General features: G+C 47.4%; 1 protein-coding gene and 1 pseudogene across 3 annotated transcripts in view; both read right to left on the reverse strand.

The window, feature by feature from the left end:
- CHCHD6 (coiled-coil-helix-coiled-coil-helix domain containing 6) overlaps positions 1-17,552 on the reverse strand; it is a 108,746-nt gene that overhangs the window by 49,548 nt on the left and 41,646 nt on the right. The gene's annotated exons all lie outside the window — the stretch shown is intronic.
- LOC145520356 (small ribosomal subunit protein eS26 pseudogene) lies at positions 16,344-16,782 on the reverse strand (annotated as a pseudogene).

The following is a 17,552-nucleotide window of genomic DNA, read 5'->3' on the forward strand; positions in this document are numbered from 1 at the left end:
AGGATAACCTACTGCATGGGGGAAGATATCTGCCAGTGATACGACCAACAGGGATTAATATCCAACATATATAAGCAGCTCATACAACTGAACATCAAAACACAAACAACCTGGTTAAAAAAACTGGGTAGAAGAACTGAATAGACGTTTTTCCAAAGAGGAAATGCAAACAGCTAACAGGCATGTGAAAAGATGCTCAACACTGCTAATCATCAGGGAAATGCAACTCAAAACCACAATGAGCCATCACCTCACCCCTGTCAGAATGGCCATCATCAAAAAGAACCAATAACAAATGCTGGAGAGGGTGTGGAGAGAAGAGAGCCCTTGTACACTGTTGGGTGGGACATAAGCTGGTACATCCACTATGGAGAACAGTATGAGGGTTTCTCAAAAAATGAAAATTGAACTTCCATCTGATCTAGCAATTCTACTCCTGGTATTAAAAAAAATACCAAAGACACTAATTGAAAAAATACACCCACACCCATGTTCATAGCCGCATTCACAATCCCCAAGGTATGGAAGCAACCTAAGTGTCCATCAACAGAGGAACAGATAAAGAAGATGTGGTGTGTATACTGGAATAAAACTCAGTCATACACGTGAATGAAATTTCGCCATCTGCAGCAAAATGGATGGACTCAGCATCAAGCTAAGTGAAATAGAGAAAGACAAAGACTCTAAAACATACAACCAAGTAGTGAATACAAAAAAGAGAAGATTCAAAGATGCAGAGAAGGAACCAATGGTAACTGGTGCGGGGAGGGCCAGAATAGGCTGGAGAGTGGAAGGTGCAAACTACTGGGTGTAAAAGAAGCTCACAGGTATATGTTGTATGACGTGGGGAATATAGCCGATATTGCATAATAGCAGTAAGTGGAAAGTGACTTTAGAAAATAAAACATTATACACACACACACACACAGATATAAACATGAGGAAGGAAGGACACTGGTGGACGAAAGTCACAGGACAGACCATTCCTAGAACCCCGTCAAAGCACAGGTCCGGGGCGGCCGTGCGTGAAGGCAGAGCCCCAGGTGCCATTGGGTCCCCACCTCCACGAACCACAACCCCAGGCTCAGCCCCTCCGCACCGAGGTCAAGGTTGTGAATCTGACCCTAGTGAGTACCACAGAGGCCCCCCACTGACCTGGCGGCCTGCACAGCTGATGGGGCCCCAGCCTGCACCCCCACTCTCACAAATGACAGCTGCTGACCACGGGGTACGTGTGGCTCCCACCGCGGGTCCTCACTGGAAGAGACAAGCAGACGGGACGCAGGACTGAGCTGAGGGCAGGGCTGTCGGAGGCACACACCCCGCCGAGGGGTTTCCCAGCACACTCCTGGTCCAGAATGCACGGGCCCGGCCGGGAGCCCCAGCGCCGCATGGTGTGAGCACTGATAGGCCCCGGAGCCCATCTGAGGGACGGGCCTCCTGCACGCAGGGTCAGCAGAGTCCACAGGACAGGCACAGCAGTGTCCTGAGGAGGGCCGGGCCCGCCGGGGCAGACGTCCGTGTGCATCCGGTCTGCCTGTCTCCTCAGGCACGCTCCTTGACTGCAGGGTGCTGGACGCCTCGGAAGAGGAGGACGGGCGGACGGGCGGTGGGGACACGGTAGACCCCAGGCTGCCCCCGGCTCCGGAAGGGGCGCCCGGCCAGGCTAGGCAAGACCCTCTGCCCGAGTCCCGCAGGACCAACCGCTCCCCAGGTGCACACTCTTCTTCCAGGCCTCCCCGCCCCTCAGCTTTCCCATTGCCGCAAGCCTCCTGGAACCTTGCAGGATCCTTCCCACACATGTGGGCTCTCACGGGTGTCAGCAAAGGCAGGCTTCCGTTACCGGCGGGACCCGATCAGAAGCCCGTCAGGTTGGAGTCAGACACGGCCGGGACCCCTGTCCGTAGGGCCGGTGACATGGCCAGCAGGGACAGGTGGGGCCGGCAGCCTGCGCGCAGAAGGGCAGAGCCGGCCCCAGGATCCCCAGGGGGTGGCGCCATCCAGAGACCCAGAGAAACAAGGGCCCGCACGGCAGAAACGCCAGGGCAGCCCAGCACAACGAGCAGGTGGCCCTTCATTATTCAATTACTCACTCTGTAAATCGAGAATTAATGTTCACGGGGCTGGTGACTGACATAATTACAATTTAAAAAGGGCAATTAACCTTCTGCTTGTTCCTTGCCTCGCCGGGAACCGCGGGCTCGTGGGCACCAGCACAGCTAGGAGAGGGCTAACATGTGGGCAAGCACGCCCAGCTTCCCTGCCCCTCCACCCAGCCCAGGGTCCCCACCGACTCCCGAGTGGCTGCAGGCAGCACGAAGGCCTGGGGAGAGGTGGGCAGAGCGGGGGATGGTGGGGCAGTCAGGGACGGCAGGGGGCGCACGGGGGGTCCTGCTGTCTGCCCGCGTTGCTGCAGCCGCCCGGGCCCTCCGTGATGCCCTGCCACTCGTGCAGGCAGACGCCACCGACCCCAGAGAGGCATTTCTGGTCTCTTCTCTCGGTAGACCAACACAGAGTTCTCCCGAAGGACACAGCCTTGGGGGAAGCACCCTGAAAGTTAAAGCCCCGTGACCCAGCTCTACTGCACGGAGCCTGGGTCTCAAAGCAACCCCTGGCCACATCAGAACTCACTGCTTCCCAGCCCTGAGCTCGGAGGTGGCCGCGCCAGCGGAGATGTCCCAGAGCACAATGTCTGTTCTGGCCTTGTACCCACATCCTGGCAAAGGCCTGCAGCTGATCTCGGGGGGCGCAGGCCCTCTGCCAGCCTCAGGGACAGCTGTGACACCTTCAACCAGCTCCAGGGGCCCACTGGCCGCACCAGCAATGGTCTGAGGGGGTCAGGGTCCCAGGTCGGGCCAAGGAGACCTCAGCGTGAGTCCTGGGATAGCAGTGCTGCCAGAATGAAGAGACAAGTCCATCCATGAGCCTGCCCTGTCCTGCCTGAGATGCTGGGGGAGGACCTGGCCCAATGTGACCTGGGGGGGGGGGCGCCAAGGCCTCAGGTGCAGAGAAGCAGCTGTCTTTCATGAAGGATGACAATGCCCGCTGGGCCGCCCGTCTCCCCACAGCTGGGAGCTCTGTGCCCTGCAGCCAGAGGCCATGCTGACCCGGGAGGACAGCAGAGCAGCCCCATGAGCACAGCCTCCCCACGCGCCTGACGAATCCCACGGCTGAAACGCCCTCACAGACAGGACGGCCAGGGTCCCGGCATGCAGACCCCGAGGCCCCCGTACATCCAGACATCCAGCCAGGGTCAAGGGCAACCCTCCAAGGTGAGGAAGAACCAGGCGAAGGGTAAGAGACCGCTGGGGCTTTTTCCTGCAAATGTGTCAACTACCTCTGGACAAGCGACTAAGAGACAGGTCAGCTTTGAGACTGGTCAGCTTTACCCCAAGACGGCAGGCAGTCAGAGGAACAGCTGAATAGCATTTTGTACTTGTTGGCTTTTGAGCAATGTCGATGTATTCTCTATTCATAAATAAAATTATACGTGAAAGAAACTAATAGAAAAAAATAAAAGCTGCCCTCCTCCCCCTGTAGGGGTTTCTCTAACCTTCATTATGCCAGTGCCCGGGTGATTTCTGCAACATCTGTGCGTCTCCATATTTAGTGCTGACCTTAAACTCTACCTTCACTTTTTCACTTAAGTTGCTTTTAAAACTTTATATAGCTAGCAAAAGTGGGAACCCGTGATCACGTGCAGAAGCCATGGCTTAGAGAGATCATGGAGATGCCCTGAGCTCTGGGGGGCGGACCCGAATCTGACACACATGCTGCTAAAGGGAAACCGCGTTACCAACACAAACGGCACAGTGAGATGTTGCTTTTCAAATAATCAGACGGTAAAATAAAAGTGAAAAGGAAGAGCCCAGGCCCTGTGCTGCTTCCTTATTGTAGCCTCAGCGCAGAGGGCTCCCACAGGATGGGCCCTGCTGAGACACAGGCAGCAGGAACATCCCAGGGCTGCACCTCTCACACCATCCCTTGGTGAGTGGGGAGGCAATCAAAGACAAAGACTTCTTCTTGCCCTGGGGAGTTTATAGCCTACTTAGGCAGAGATAGTTTCATTGAGTTAGACAAGGCTGTGGTCCACCTGATCAGATCGGTTAGTTTTCTGTGACTGTGGGGCCACCCGAGACAGACGGGTCATGGTGGAGAGGTCTGACAAAACGTGGTCCACTGGAGAAGGGAATGCAAACCACTGCAGTATTCCTGCCTTGAGAATCCCATGAACAGCATGAAAAGGCAAAAAGATATGACACTGAGAGATGAACTCCCCAGGTCAGTAGGTGCCCAATATGCTACTGGAGGGAGAGAAATAGCTCCAGAAAGAATGAAGAGACGGAGCCAAAATGAAAACAATGCCCAGTTGTGGATGTGATTGAGGATGGAAGTTAAGTCCGAAGCTGTAAAGAGCAATACTGCATAGGAGCCTGGAATGTTAGGTCGATGAATCAAGGCAAATTGGAAGTGGTCAAACAGGGGATGGCAACAGTGAAGGTAGACATTTTAGGAAATAGTGAAGTAAAATGGACTGGAAGGGGTGAATTTAACTCAGATGACCATTATATCTACTACTGTGGCCAAAAATCCCTTAGAAGAAATGGAGCAGCCATCATAGTCAACAAGAGTCTGAAATGCAGTATTTGGATGCAATCTCAAAAATGACAGAAGGATCTCTGTTCGTTTCCAAGGTAAACCATTCAATATCATGGTAATCCAAGTCTATGTCCCGACCAATAATGCTGAAGAAGCTGAAGTTGAACAGTTCTATGAAGACCTACAAGACCATCCAGAACTAACAACCCAAAAAGATGTCCTTTTCATTAAGGGGGACTGGAATGCAAAAGTAGGAAGTCAAGAAATACCCGGAGTAACATGCAAATTTGGCCTTGGAGTACAGAATGGAGTAGGGCAAAGGCTAATAGACTTTTGCCAAGAGAATGCACTGGTCATAGCAAACTTCTCTTCCAACAACACAAGAGAAGACTCTACACATGGACATCACCAGATGGTCAACACCGAAATCAGATTGATAATACTCTTTGCAGCCAAAGATGGAGAAGCTCTGTACAGTCACCAAAAACAAGATGGGGAGCAGACTGTGGCTCAGATCATGAACTCTTCATTGCCAAATTCAGACTTAAATTGAAGAAAGAAGGAAAACCCACTAGACCATTCAGGTATGATCTAAATCAAATCCCTTACAATTATACAGTGGAAGTGACAAATAGATTCAAGGGATTAGATCTGATAGACAGAGTGCCTGATGAACTATGGACAGAGGTTCATGACACTGTACAGGAGACAGGGATCAAGAAAAAGAAATGCAAAAAGGCAAAATGGCTGTCTGAGGAGGCCTTACAAATAGCTGAGAAAAGAAGAGAAGGAAAAGGCAAAGGAGAAAAGGAAAGATATACCCATTTGAACGAAGAGTTCCAAAGAATAGCAAGGAGAGATAAGAAAGCCTTCCTCAGTGATCAATGCAAAGAAATAGAGGAAAACAATAGAATGGAAAAGACTAGAGACCTCTTCAAGAAAATAAGAGATACCAAGGGAACATTTCATGCAAAGATGGGCACAATAAAGGACATAAATGGTACGGACCTAGCAGAAGCAAAAGATATTAAGAAGAGGTGGCAAGAATACACAAAAGAACAATACAAAAAAGATCTTCACAACCCAGATAACTACAATTGTGTGATCACTCACCTAGAGCCAGACATTCTGGAATTCGAAGTCAAGTGGGCCCTAGCAAGCATCACTATGAACAAAACTAATGGAGGTGATGGAATTCCTGCTGAGCTATTTCAAATCCTAAAAGATGATGCTGTGAAAGTGCTGCACTCAATATGCCGGCAAATTTGGAAAACTCAGCAGTGGCCACAGGACTGGAAAAGGTCAGTTTTCATTCCAATCCCAAAGAAAGGCAATGCCAAAGAATGTTCAAACTACCACACAATTGCACTCATCTCACATACTAGTAAAGTAATACTCAAAATTCTCCACGCCAGGCTTCAACAGTACGTCAACGGTGAACTTCCAGACGTTCAAGCTGGATTTAGAAAAGGCAGAGGTACCAGAGATGAAACTGCTAACATCTGCTGGATCATCAAAAAAGCACTAGAGTTCCAGAAAAACATCTATTTCCACTTTACTGACTATGCAAAAGCCTTTGACTGTGTGGATCACAATAAACTGTAGAAAATTCTTTAAGAGATGGGAATACCAGACCACCTGACCTGCATCCTGAGAAATCTGTATGCAGGTCAGAAAGCAACAGTTAGAACTGGACATGGAACAACAGACTGGTTTCAAATCGGGAAAGGAATACATCAAGGCTGTATATTGTCACCCTGCTTATTTAGCTTCTATGCAGAGTACATCATGAGAAATGCTGGACTGGATGAGGCACAAGCTGGAATCAAGATTGCCGGGAGAAATATCAATAACCTCAGATATGCAGATGACACCACCCTTCTGGCAGAAAGTGAAGAAGAACTAAAGAGCCTCTTGATGAAAGAGGAGAGTGAAAAAGTTGGCTTAAAACTCAACAAGCAGAAAACAAAGATTATGGCCTCTGGTCCCATCACTTCATGGCAAATAGACGGGGAAACGACTGAAACAGTGACAGACTTAATTTCCTTGGGCTCCAAAATCACTGCAGATGGTGACTGCAGCCGTGAAATTAAAAGATGCTTGCTCCTTGGAGGAAAAGTTATGACCAACCTAGACAGCATATTAAAAAGCAGAGGCATTACTTTGCCAACAAAGGTCCATCTAGTCAAAGCTATGGTTTTTCCAGTAGTCTTCATGGAATTGAGAGTTGGACTATAAAGAAAGCTGATTGCCAAAGAATTGATGCTTTTGAACTGTGGTGTTGGAGAAGACTCTTGACAGTCCCTTGGACTGCAAGGAGATCCAACTAGTCTATCCTAAAGGAAATCAGTCCTGAATATTCACCGGAAGAACTGATGCTGAAGCTGAAACTCCAATCCTTTGGCCACCTGATGGGAAGAACTGACTCAATGGAAAAGACCCTGATGCTGGGAAAGACTGAAGGCAGGAGGAGATGGGCACGACAGAGGATGAGATGTTTGGATGGCATCACCAACTCAGTGGTGAGTTTGAGTAAACTCCGAGAGTTGGTGATGGACAGGGTGGCCTGGTGTGCTGCAGTCCATGGGGTCACAAAGAGTGGGACACGACTGAGCAACTGAATTGAACTGAATAAGCATGTGAAAAGGGTTTTCGACACCATTTGCTGTTAAGAAAATGCAAATCAAAACCACATGGAGGGACTGCCTTGGAGATCTAGTAGTTAAGACTCCAGGCTTCCACTGCAGGGGGCAATCCCTGGTTGGGGAACTTAAGATCCTGACTGATGTGCCATGCATCCAAAAAAAAAACCACGATGAGATGCCAGTTCATACCCTTAGCATGGCTCTACTCAAGACATGACAAGTACCAGTGAGGATGTGAAGACACTGGAGCCCTCCTACACTGCTGGGGGATGTAAAATGGTGCTGGCAGCCACTTCAGAAGACCATCTGGCCATTCCCAAAAAGGTTAAACACAGAGCTACCCTCTAACCCAGCAAGTCCAGCCCCAGTATACATCCAAGAGACATGAAAACATGTCCTCAGAAGAATGTGTATACAAATAGACAGTACTTCTAACAGTTGAGGAAGAAGCAAAGCTAATAAATAACCCAAATGTTCACCAACCGATTCCTAGATACATAATGTGGCACACTCACATGACAGGATATTCTCTATCAGTGAAAAGGGATGAAGTACTGAAGCCAGGCCTCGGCATACAGGAACCCTGACACCATCAGGCTAAGCGACATGCCAGACACGCAGACCACACGGTGACACACACATCCAGCACAGGCAGCCCCCAGGGACAGGGACGGGAGCGATGCTCGTGGGAAGAGATTCTGGGGGTGATGAAATTACCCCCTAAAATTAACTGTGCTGGTGGTTACACAACTCTAAGAACACACTAAAAGTCACAGAGGTGGACACTTTGAGAGAGACTTGTGTGGCTAGTGAGTCGTATCCAATAAAGGTATGGAGACCACAACTCTCCCCGGTGCACAGGCAAGCCTGCTACGGGGCCTCCACGCGGCTGAGCCTGCCCCTGCTGGACAGCCAGGAGCCAAAGGCCATCCCCAACTGCAGGCCACCTCAGTGGCCGTGCCTCCCGGAGGGTCTCAGACCCCAGCCCGCCCTCCCACCCGCCTCTGATGCTGGGCCCGGCCAGCTGCCCAACGTGAGTGTGTCCAACAGAGGGGGCTGGAAGAGGGATGCAGACAGAGTGGAGCGCCCACCCTGTCCTCTGGCCTTCCCCTGCCCCCTCCATCACTGCACCCCCCCCCCAGCCGCACGGGGCCTCAGGCCGCAGCAGCTGACTCCATCTGCAGCTTTCCCCACACCTGCAGGATAGACTTCACACACACCCTCCCTGAAACGCTGGGCTTGCAAGGGGCCCAGTCTGGGGACTGAGACCTCTTCCCTGACCCCTAGTCCGAGGCAGGAGCTGCCTACTGGGGTGGCTGCCCCCATCTCATCCTTCCAATAACCTAGTCAGCATCTACCTAGTCGCCAATTTTTGATATCAAATTCCCTGTTCAAATGACCCATGGTTTCTGTCTCCTGGCTGGACCACGACTGACACAACAGCTGACCACTCACCCAACTTTCAGTTCCCACTCAGGGGACAAGAAGAGGCACATGACGAGGACAGAGAGACTCAGGTCAGCAGACACGGGGAGCACACCGCTTCCGCTCACAGCCAAGGAGGCAGAAGCGAATACTGTGAGACGCCACTGCTGCCTGTCAGACCCACCAAGATCCAACAGGCCAACAGTCCCCAGGGCCAGCATGCAAGCCTCCCACACCGCTGGCAGCAGCACGCTGTGGAGAGGGGCTGATAGCAGGGGTCCAGAATCTCTGAAATCTGAGTCTGAAAAAATTAGACACTGCAGGAGCAGAGAGGCTTCTTCCTCTTCCTCTGCCATTCAGCTAAGGCTTCTGAACATTACACACAAAACAGACCTGAGAGGTGGAGAAACAGGGGCATCTGCTAGGATCTCAGGACAGGGCAGTACATTTCCTGCTTCCTGTCTGCTCCCTATAGCCTGGACTGGGGGATGCTCAGGGGGATGCCAGTGGGAGTGACCAAAAGCCCCCAGGAAAGCCAGCTTTCCCAGCTAGAGGACCAGGAAACGAGCAGCCAGGCAAGACACAAATGGCCAGATGGGAGCCACCTGGCTCACGTCTGACACAGGAACCACCGCAGCCCACGCTTGCCAGGCTGGCCCCGTCACCTTCCTCTGACGGGGTGAGGGGACGAGGGCAGGCTGACCCCCTGGCCAGTCCCCAGGTGGTGAAGCTGGTCTCCACTCTCCCCCACCCCTGCAGGTGGTGTCACAGAGGCCACGGGGGGCCTAGCTTCCTGGTTGCTGGCATCCGCACATGTAATCAAAAGACACAGAACTACCTGTGACAATGCATGATTCCCTGCTTTCATACTGCACTGCAGTCATACAAGATGTAACTCTTGGGAAAAACTCCATGAAGGGTACACGGGGCCTTGCCCCACCATCAATGCAAGTTCCTGTGAATCTACAATTATTCCCCCAAAATGGTAAAAACAAAAAAGCCATATAAAGAAGCATGGGAGGACTTTCTAGGGAAAAGGACATGTTCTGTAATCTCATGGAAGTGGTCGTTAGGTGGTTGTTAGATGTTACATTTGCCAAGGTCATCAAGCTGACACTTAGAGTGTATGGACTTTACTGTATATACATTACATCTCACTCAAGTTATTTAAAATAACGAGCTATTTAAATACCTACATCCATATCAATACTAATAAAATACATAAACAAAAGTGACAGAAAATAAAGCTCCTTTTTCTATTAATGCAACACTGACAACTAATAATGTAGAGGAAATTATAAATATACAAAATGACCATTTTGCAGCCACTAGCATATTGATTCAGATAAGAATTGGCAATGGAGAGAGTGGCTCCAAGCTCTCATCTTTCCACAAAAACTTGGAAAAAGAAAAAGCAGAAACTCTCAGAGCCAACTAACAGCCACCAACTGAATGCTAAATCGAGAAAAAGGCAGCATGAAAACAGCAGGAAAACTCAGTGGCATTCTCCAGTGCCCTCCTCATGGTTTCCAGCATGGGGCCCCGGATCCAGGCTGCAGGTTCATAAAGCAACCACGCGCACAAATATCTAGGCCCGAGATAAGGCACGTGCTCAGGCAAGAGTAAAGAGGCCTCCGACCTATCTCCTCGGGCTGGTCTCTATCTCAGCACACGCTAGCTGACTGCTGAAAGGCTTCCCCAGCAGAGTCGATCTGCAAGGACTGGGAAAGGGCTTGGGTTTTCTTTTCCTCTTCTATTTTTCTGGTGTTTTTGGTTTTGTTTTAATCCTTCGTCAGAAAAGGAAGTGTCTATCAAAACATTCACTGAAGACAAGCTAAAGAAATAGAGATTTCAGACTACACACAATAAAGAATATAGTCTTTGCAAAAATAGTCTGGAAAAGTCACTAGCAAAGAGGAAAAATCTGATTTCCAGAGTTATGACATTATCATATTCAAATGTCCAGTATTTAACAACAGCAAAAAAAAAAAAAACAACAAAAACCCTCAAACGGCATACAAAAAAATTTAGAAGTGCAGCCCATTCAAAGGAAAATAATTGACAGAAACTGTCTCCAAGAATGGTTTCCCGGGAGGCTCAGTGGTAAAGAATCTACCTGCCAATGCAGGAGACTTAGGTTTCATCTCTAGGTCGGGAAAATCCCCTGGAGGAAGAAATGGAAACGCACTCCAGTATTTTTGCCTTAAACAGTCCCATGGACAGAGGAGCCTGGCAGGCTACAGCCCATGGGGTCACAAAGAGTCAGACACAGCTGAACACAAGCACGATCCCCAAGAAAGCCCAGACATGACACTTATTAAACAAAAGTCACTTAAATACGTTCAAAGAAATAAAGGAAAGCATGCACATCTAAACACGGAAATGAGGAAAGTGACAGAGAAACAAAATGAGAATATCAATAAAAGACACAGGATCTACAAAAAGAACCAACTAAACATTCCGTGGCTGAAATGAGAATTCTTTAAAAGGGCTGAGCAAGTAGAAGAAAGAATTAACAAACATAAAGACGGGACCAATCAAAGTACTGAGTTTGAGAAGAAGGAAGAACAGTGAACAAAGCCAGAGGAGCCTGTGGGGCACGAACATCTGCATGAGGGGAGAGTCAGCAGGAGAGGAAACGGACAGAGGGGCAGAAAGAGCGTCTGGAGTGGGATGGCTAAAACTCCCCCAGCTGATGAGATACATGAATCTGCAAATACAAAAGGCTCAAAAATTTCAAGTATGACAAACTCAAAGACACCCACACCAAGATATATTATAATCACACTACTGAAATGAAGAGAAAATCTTGAAAGCAGCAAGAAAGCACTGACTTGTTATACACAAGGGATACTCAGAAAGATTCACAGTTGATCTCTTTTCGGAAATCATAAAGGCAAGAAGACAATGGGAAGACACAATTTATATTGGAAGGGGAAAAAAAAAAACCTTTCAACCAAGAATCCTATATCCAGCAAAAGTGTCCTTCAAAAATGAAGGAGAAGGGCTTCCCTGGTGGCTCAGAACCCACCTGTCAATGCAAAAGACATGGGTTCAATCCCTGGTTCAAGAGGATCACACATGCCATGCAGAAACTAAGCCTGTGCTCCACAACTGCTGAGCTGGTGGTCTAGGGCCCAGCAGCCACGACCACCGAGCTCACACGCCACAGCTACTGACCCCAGAGCCTGCGCTCCACAACAAGGGGAGTCACAGCATGAGAAGCCTGTGCTCCATGACTAGAGAGCAGCCCCCACTCACTACAACTGGAGAAAAGCCCACGCAGCAGTGAAGACCCAGCAGAGTCAAAATAAATAAACTTTTAAACATGAAGGAGATGGACTTTCCTGGTGGTCGACTGGTTAAGAATCCGCTGTGCAATGCAGGAGACACAGGTTCTATCCCTGGTCAAGGAACTAAGATCCCACATGCTGCGCAGCAACTAAGCCAATGTGCTGCAATGACTGAGCCTGCACACCAGGACCAGAGAGTCCATGAGCCACAACAAGAGTTCGCACGACACAACGAAGACTGCCAACTGCTGCAACTAACATCCAATACAGCAAAATAAAGTAACTTTTTCAAAAAATGAAGGAGAGATTAAATTCCTATATGAACAAGATCTGAAACAGTTCATTATCACTAGACTTGCCCTATAAGAAATGCTGCAGGGAGTCCTTCAGGTAGCAAAGAAGAGACACTAGAGGGTAACTTGAAACTGTATGATGAAATAAGACCTAAGGTAAATACATGGGTAAATAGCAGGGAGGGAACACAGCTCCACCCTTCAACAGAAAATTGGATTCAAGATTTACTGAGCATGGCCCCAGCCATCAGAACAAGACCCAGTTTCCCCCTCAGTCAGTCCCTCCCATCAGGAAGCTTCCACAAGCCTCTTATCCTTCTCCATCAGAGAGCAGACAGACTGAAAACCACAATCACAGAAAACTAACCAATCTGATCACATGGACCACAGCCTTGTCTAACTCAATGAAACTACGAGCCATGCTGTGTAGGGCACCCAAGACTGATGGGTCATGGTGGAGACTTCTGACAAAACATGGTCCTCTGGAGAAGGGAATGGCAAACCACTTCAGTATTCCTGCCTTGAGAACCCCATGAACAGTATGAAAAGGCAAAAAGATAGGACATTGAAAGATGAACTCCCCAGGTCGGTAGGTGCCCAATATGCTACTGGAGATCAGTGGAGAAATAATTTCCGAAAGAATGAAGAGACAGAGCCAAAGCAAAAACAACACCCAGTTGTGGATGTGACTAGTGATGGAAGCAAGGTCTGATCCTATAGAGAGCAATACTGCATAGGAACCTGGAATGTTAGGTCCATGAATCAAGACAAATTGGAAGTGGTCAAACAGGAGATGTCAAGAGTGAACATCGACATTTTAGGAATCAGCAAACTAAAATGGACTGGAAGGGGTGAATTTAACTCAGATGACCATTATATCTACTACTGTGGCCAAAAATCCCTTAGAAGAAATGGAGTAGCCATCATAGTAAACGAGAGTCCGAAACGCAGTACTTGGATGCAATCTCAAAAATGACAGAATGATCTCTGTTCATTTCCAAGGTAAACCATTCAATATCACGGTAATCCAAGTCTATGTCCCAACCACTAATGCTGAAGAAGCTGAAGTTGAACGGTTCTGTGAAGACCTACAAGACCTTCTAGACCTAACACCCAAAAAAGATGTCCTTTTCATTATAGGGGACTGGAATGCAGAAGTAAGAAGTCAAGAAACACCTGGCTGCTACTGCTGCTGCTAAGTCGCTTCAGTCGTGTCCGACTTTGTGCGACCCCATACACGGCAGCCCACCAGGCTCCACCGTCCCTGGGATTCTCCAGGCAAGAATACTGGAGTGGGTTGCCATTTCCTTCTCCAGTGCATGAAAGGGAAAAGTGAAAGTGAAGTTGCTCAGTCGTGTCCGACTCTTAGTAACTCCATGGACTGTAGCCTACCAGGCTCCTACATCTATGGGATTTTCCAGGCAGGAGTACTGCAGTGGGGTGCCATTGCCTCCTCCAAAGACATACAGAATGAAGCAAGGCAAAGGCTAGTCGAGTTTTGCCAAGAGAATGCACTGGTCATAGCAAACACCCTCTTCCAACAACACAAGAGAAGACCCTACATATGGACATCACCAAACAGTCAGCACTGAAATCAGATTGATTATATTCTTTGCAGCCAAAGATGGAGAAACTCTGTAATGTCAGCAAAAACAAGACTGGGAGCTGACTGTGGCTCAGATCATGAACTCCTTATTGCCAAATTGAGACTCAAATTGAAGAAAGTAGGGAAAACCACTAGGCCATTCAGGTATGACCTAAATCAAATCCCTTACAATTATACAGTGGAAGTGAGAAATAGATTTAAGGGACTAGATCTGATAGAGTGCCTGATGAACTATTGATGGAGGTTCATGACATTGTACAGGAGACAGGGATCAAGACCATCCCCAAGAAAAGGAAATGCAAAAAGGCAAAATGGCTGTCTGAGGAGGCCTTACAAATAGCTGTGAAAAGAAGAGAAGCAAAAAGCAAAGGAGAAAAGGAAAGATAAACCCATCTGAATGCAGAGTTCCAAAGAAGAGCAAGGAGAGATAAGAAATCCTTCCTTAGTGATCAATGCAAAGAAATAGAGGAAAACAATAGGATGGGAAAGACTAGAGATCTCTTCAAGAAAATTACAGATACCAAGGGAACATTTCATGCAAGGATGGGCACCATAAAGGACAAAAATGCTAAGGACGTAACAGAGAGATTAAGAAGAGGTAGCAAGAATACACAGAAGAACTAGACAAAAAGATCTTAATGACCTGGATAAACATGATGGTGTCATCACCCACCTAGAGCCAGACATCCTGGAGTGTGAAATCAAGTGTGCTTCAGGAAGCACTACTACAAACAAAGCTAGTGGAGGTGTTGAAATTCCAGCTGAGTTGTTTCAAATCCTAAAAGATGATGTTATTAAAGTGCTGTACTCAGTATGTCAGCAAATTTGGAAACTCAGCAGTAGCCACAGGACTGGAAAAGGTCAGTTTTCATTCCAATCCCAAAGAAGGGCAATGCCAAAGAATGTTCCAACTACCATACAATTGTGCTCATTTCACATGCTAGTAAAGTTATGCTCAAAATCCTTCAAGCTGGGCTTCAGCAGTGTGTGAACCAAGACCTTCCAGATGCACAAGCTGGGTTTATAAAAGGCAGAGAAACCAGAGATCCTTTGATTGGACTGGATCCAACATTCGTCAGATCACAGAGATAGCAAGGGAATTCCAGAAAACCATTGACTTCTGCTTCATTGACTATGCTAAACCCTTTGACTGTGTGGATCACAACAAACTGTGGGAAATTCTTAATAGAAGTACCAGATCACCCTAACTGTCTCCTCAGAAACTTATATGGGGGTCAAGAAGCAACAGTTAGAACGTTACAGGGAACAACAGACTGGTTCAAAATTGGGAAAGGAGTATGACAAAACTATAAACTGTCACCCTGTTTATTTAACTTACATGCAGAGTACATCATGCGGAAAGCTGGGCTGGATGAATCACAAGCTGGAATCAAGATTGCTGGGAGAAATATCAACAAACTCAGATATGCAGATGACACCATTCTAATGGTAGAAAGGGAAGAACAACTAAAGAGACCCTTTTTTTTTTTTAATCTGGGCTTCTTTAATTAAAGGTTCTCCCATTAATAGGACCACCATTATGCTCTGAAACACTCCACCCCTTCTTTGCTGTCACATCCTTTGAATATAGACATTGGCGAAAATGTGTTTCCCAGAACAATGTGTACTTTAATCAAAACTTCCGAGCTACTAGTTTAGCTTAAGGAAAAAAATCATATAACCTAACCAGCAAAGTCTTTAGCAAACCATTTACATATTAATTTTTCAAATATATGTGTACATTTGACCCTTGAACAAAGCATTGGTTAGGGGCACCATCTCTTCAAAAATCCTTATATAATTAATTTTAGAGTTAGCCTTTTGTATCTGTCTACTTTCACGCTTAAGGATTCAACCAACTGTGGATCACGTAGTATGTATTTACTGAAAACAAAATCACCCCTTGCCCCCTGCAGTTAAACCCATGTTGTTAAAGGGTCGACTGTGTATTCCTAGCTGGGAACCCTCTAATTTCTGAATTCTGGAACAAATGAGCCATTGTCACACAGACTACAGACTTTTTGCACAAACTCCCCTCTTATGGGACTTCCACAAATTTCTACGAACGCCTGGCATTCAGGGCATTGTCACCCCATAGAGCAACGCACCACAGAAAGATGAAGGCTGGGTGACTGGCTTAGCAGCAGATCAAGGTAAGCAGGTAAACTTGACCAGGTTAAGGACCTGAATACAGATCCCCTTATGCTATTCAAGTTGTGGACTTTTATTAAAGTCTTCATGTTGCCACAAGAGGAATGCACACCTTAGTCTAAGTCACTTCCGGATGCACTCCTCACTCTGCTAGTTTCCTCCCCATTTTTAAGACACCAACTTAAGCCATTTGCCAGGCTGAATTAATCAAACACAGATGCCCTAATTCCTCGCCCCCACCCCTAAGCTATGCAAACTGGGGAGACCAAAGACAGAAATAAGATGTACACAACCCCCACTCCATCTGGCAACATATATTCAACTTGCTACATAAAGTATAATTTCCATTTTATTGTCTTTTCAGAGAAACCAGTATTTCTTCAGTCTTTAAGGACTTGGATCCTTACATGGGCTTTGGTGGAGGATGTGGAGCAGCACCCACAGGTCTAAATCAAGGTGGAGGTGTTCGGTCCTTCCGGGCTTCCTGAGAGTGATTCCTAACTACCTTGCTGTGAATGGCATAACTCATGCAGTAATGTAGTACTCATGCAGTAATGTAGTTTCACATACAGCTTGGGAAGCACATAGGCGTCGAAAACACTCACTTCAGAAATGTCCCTGCGGCCTCTACGATGTTTCGAATGACGAACTTCTTAATGGCCTTATCCTTGGGCACGCATTGGGCACAGTTGGTGCAGCGAATAGGCTGCACATGGCCACAGCCCTTTTTGGCACGACCGTTGTTCCTTCTTTTCTTGGTCATCTTGGAAGCACGGAGGCGAGAGAGCCTAAAGAGACTCTTCATGAGGGTTAAAGAGGAGAGTGAAAAAGCTGGCTTCAAACTCAACATTCATAAAACTATGATAATGGCATCCAGTCCCATCACTTCATGGTAAATAGATGAGGAAAAAGCAGAAGCAGTTGACATTTTCTTTTCTTGGGGTCCCAAATCACTGCTGATGGTGACTTCAGCCAAGAAATTAAAAGATGCCTGCTCCTTGGAAGAAAAGCTATGGCAAACCTAGTCAGTGCATTAAAAAGCAAAGACATCACTTTGCTAACAAAGGTCCATCTCATCAAAGCTATGGATTTTCCAGTAGTCATGTAGAGATGTGAGAGTTGGACCCTAAAGAAGGCTGAGTGCTGAAAAATAGATGCTTTCAAACTGTAGTGTTGGAGAAGACTCTTCAAAGTTCCTTGGACTGAAAGGAGATCCAACCAGTCAATCCTAAAGGAAATTAATCCTGAATATTCATTGGAAGGACTGATGCTGAAGCTCCAATACTCTGGCCACCCGATGAGATGAGCCAACCTATTGGAAAATACCCTGATGCTGGGAAAGATTGAAGACAAAAGGAGAAGAGCACACCAGAGGATGAGATAGTTAGACAGCATCACTGATTCAGTGGATATGAATGCAGCCTGACGTACTGCAGTCCATGGGGTTGCATTGAGTCAGACACGACTTAGTGATTGAACAACAGATACAAACGACTAAAACAAGAAATGAAAGTGGCAACTGACTCTGCAAAAAGTAAAA

Source organism: Giraffa tippelskirchi, chromosome 9 (genome assembly GCF_054371585.1).
Source record: "Giraffa tippelskirchi isolate mGirTip1 chromosome 9, T2T-mGirTip1v1.2.pri, whole genome shotgun sequence".
Taxonomy (NCBI): Eukaryota; Metazoa; Chordata; class Mammalia; order Artiodactyla; family Giraffidae; genus Giraffa; species Giraffa tippelskirchi.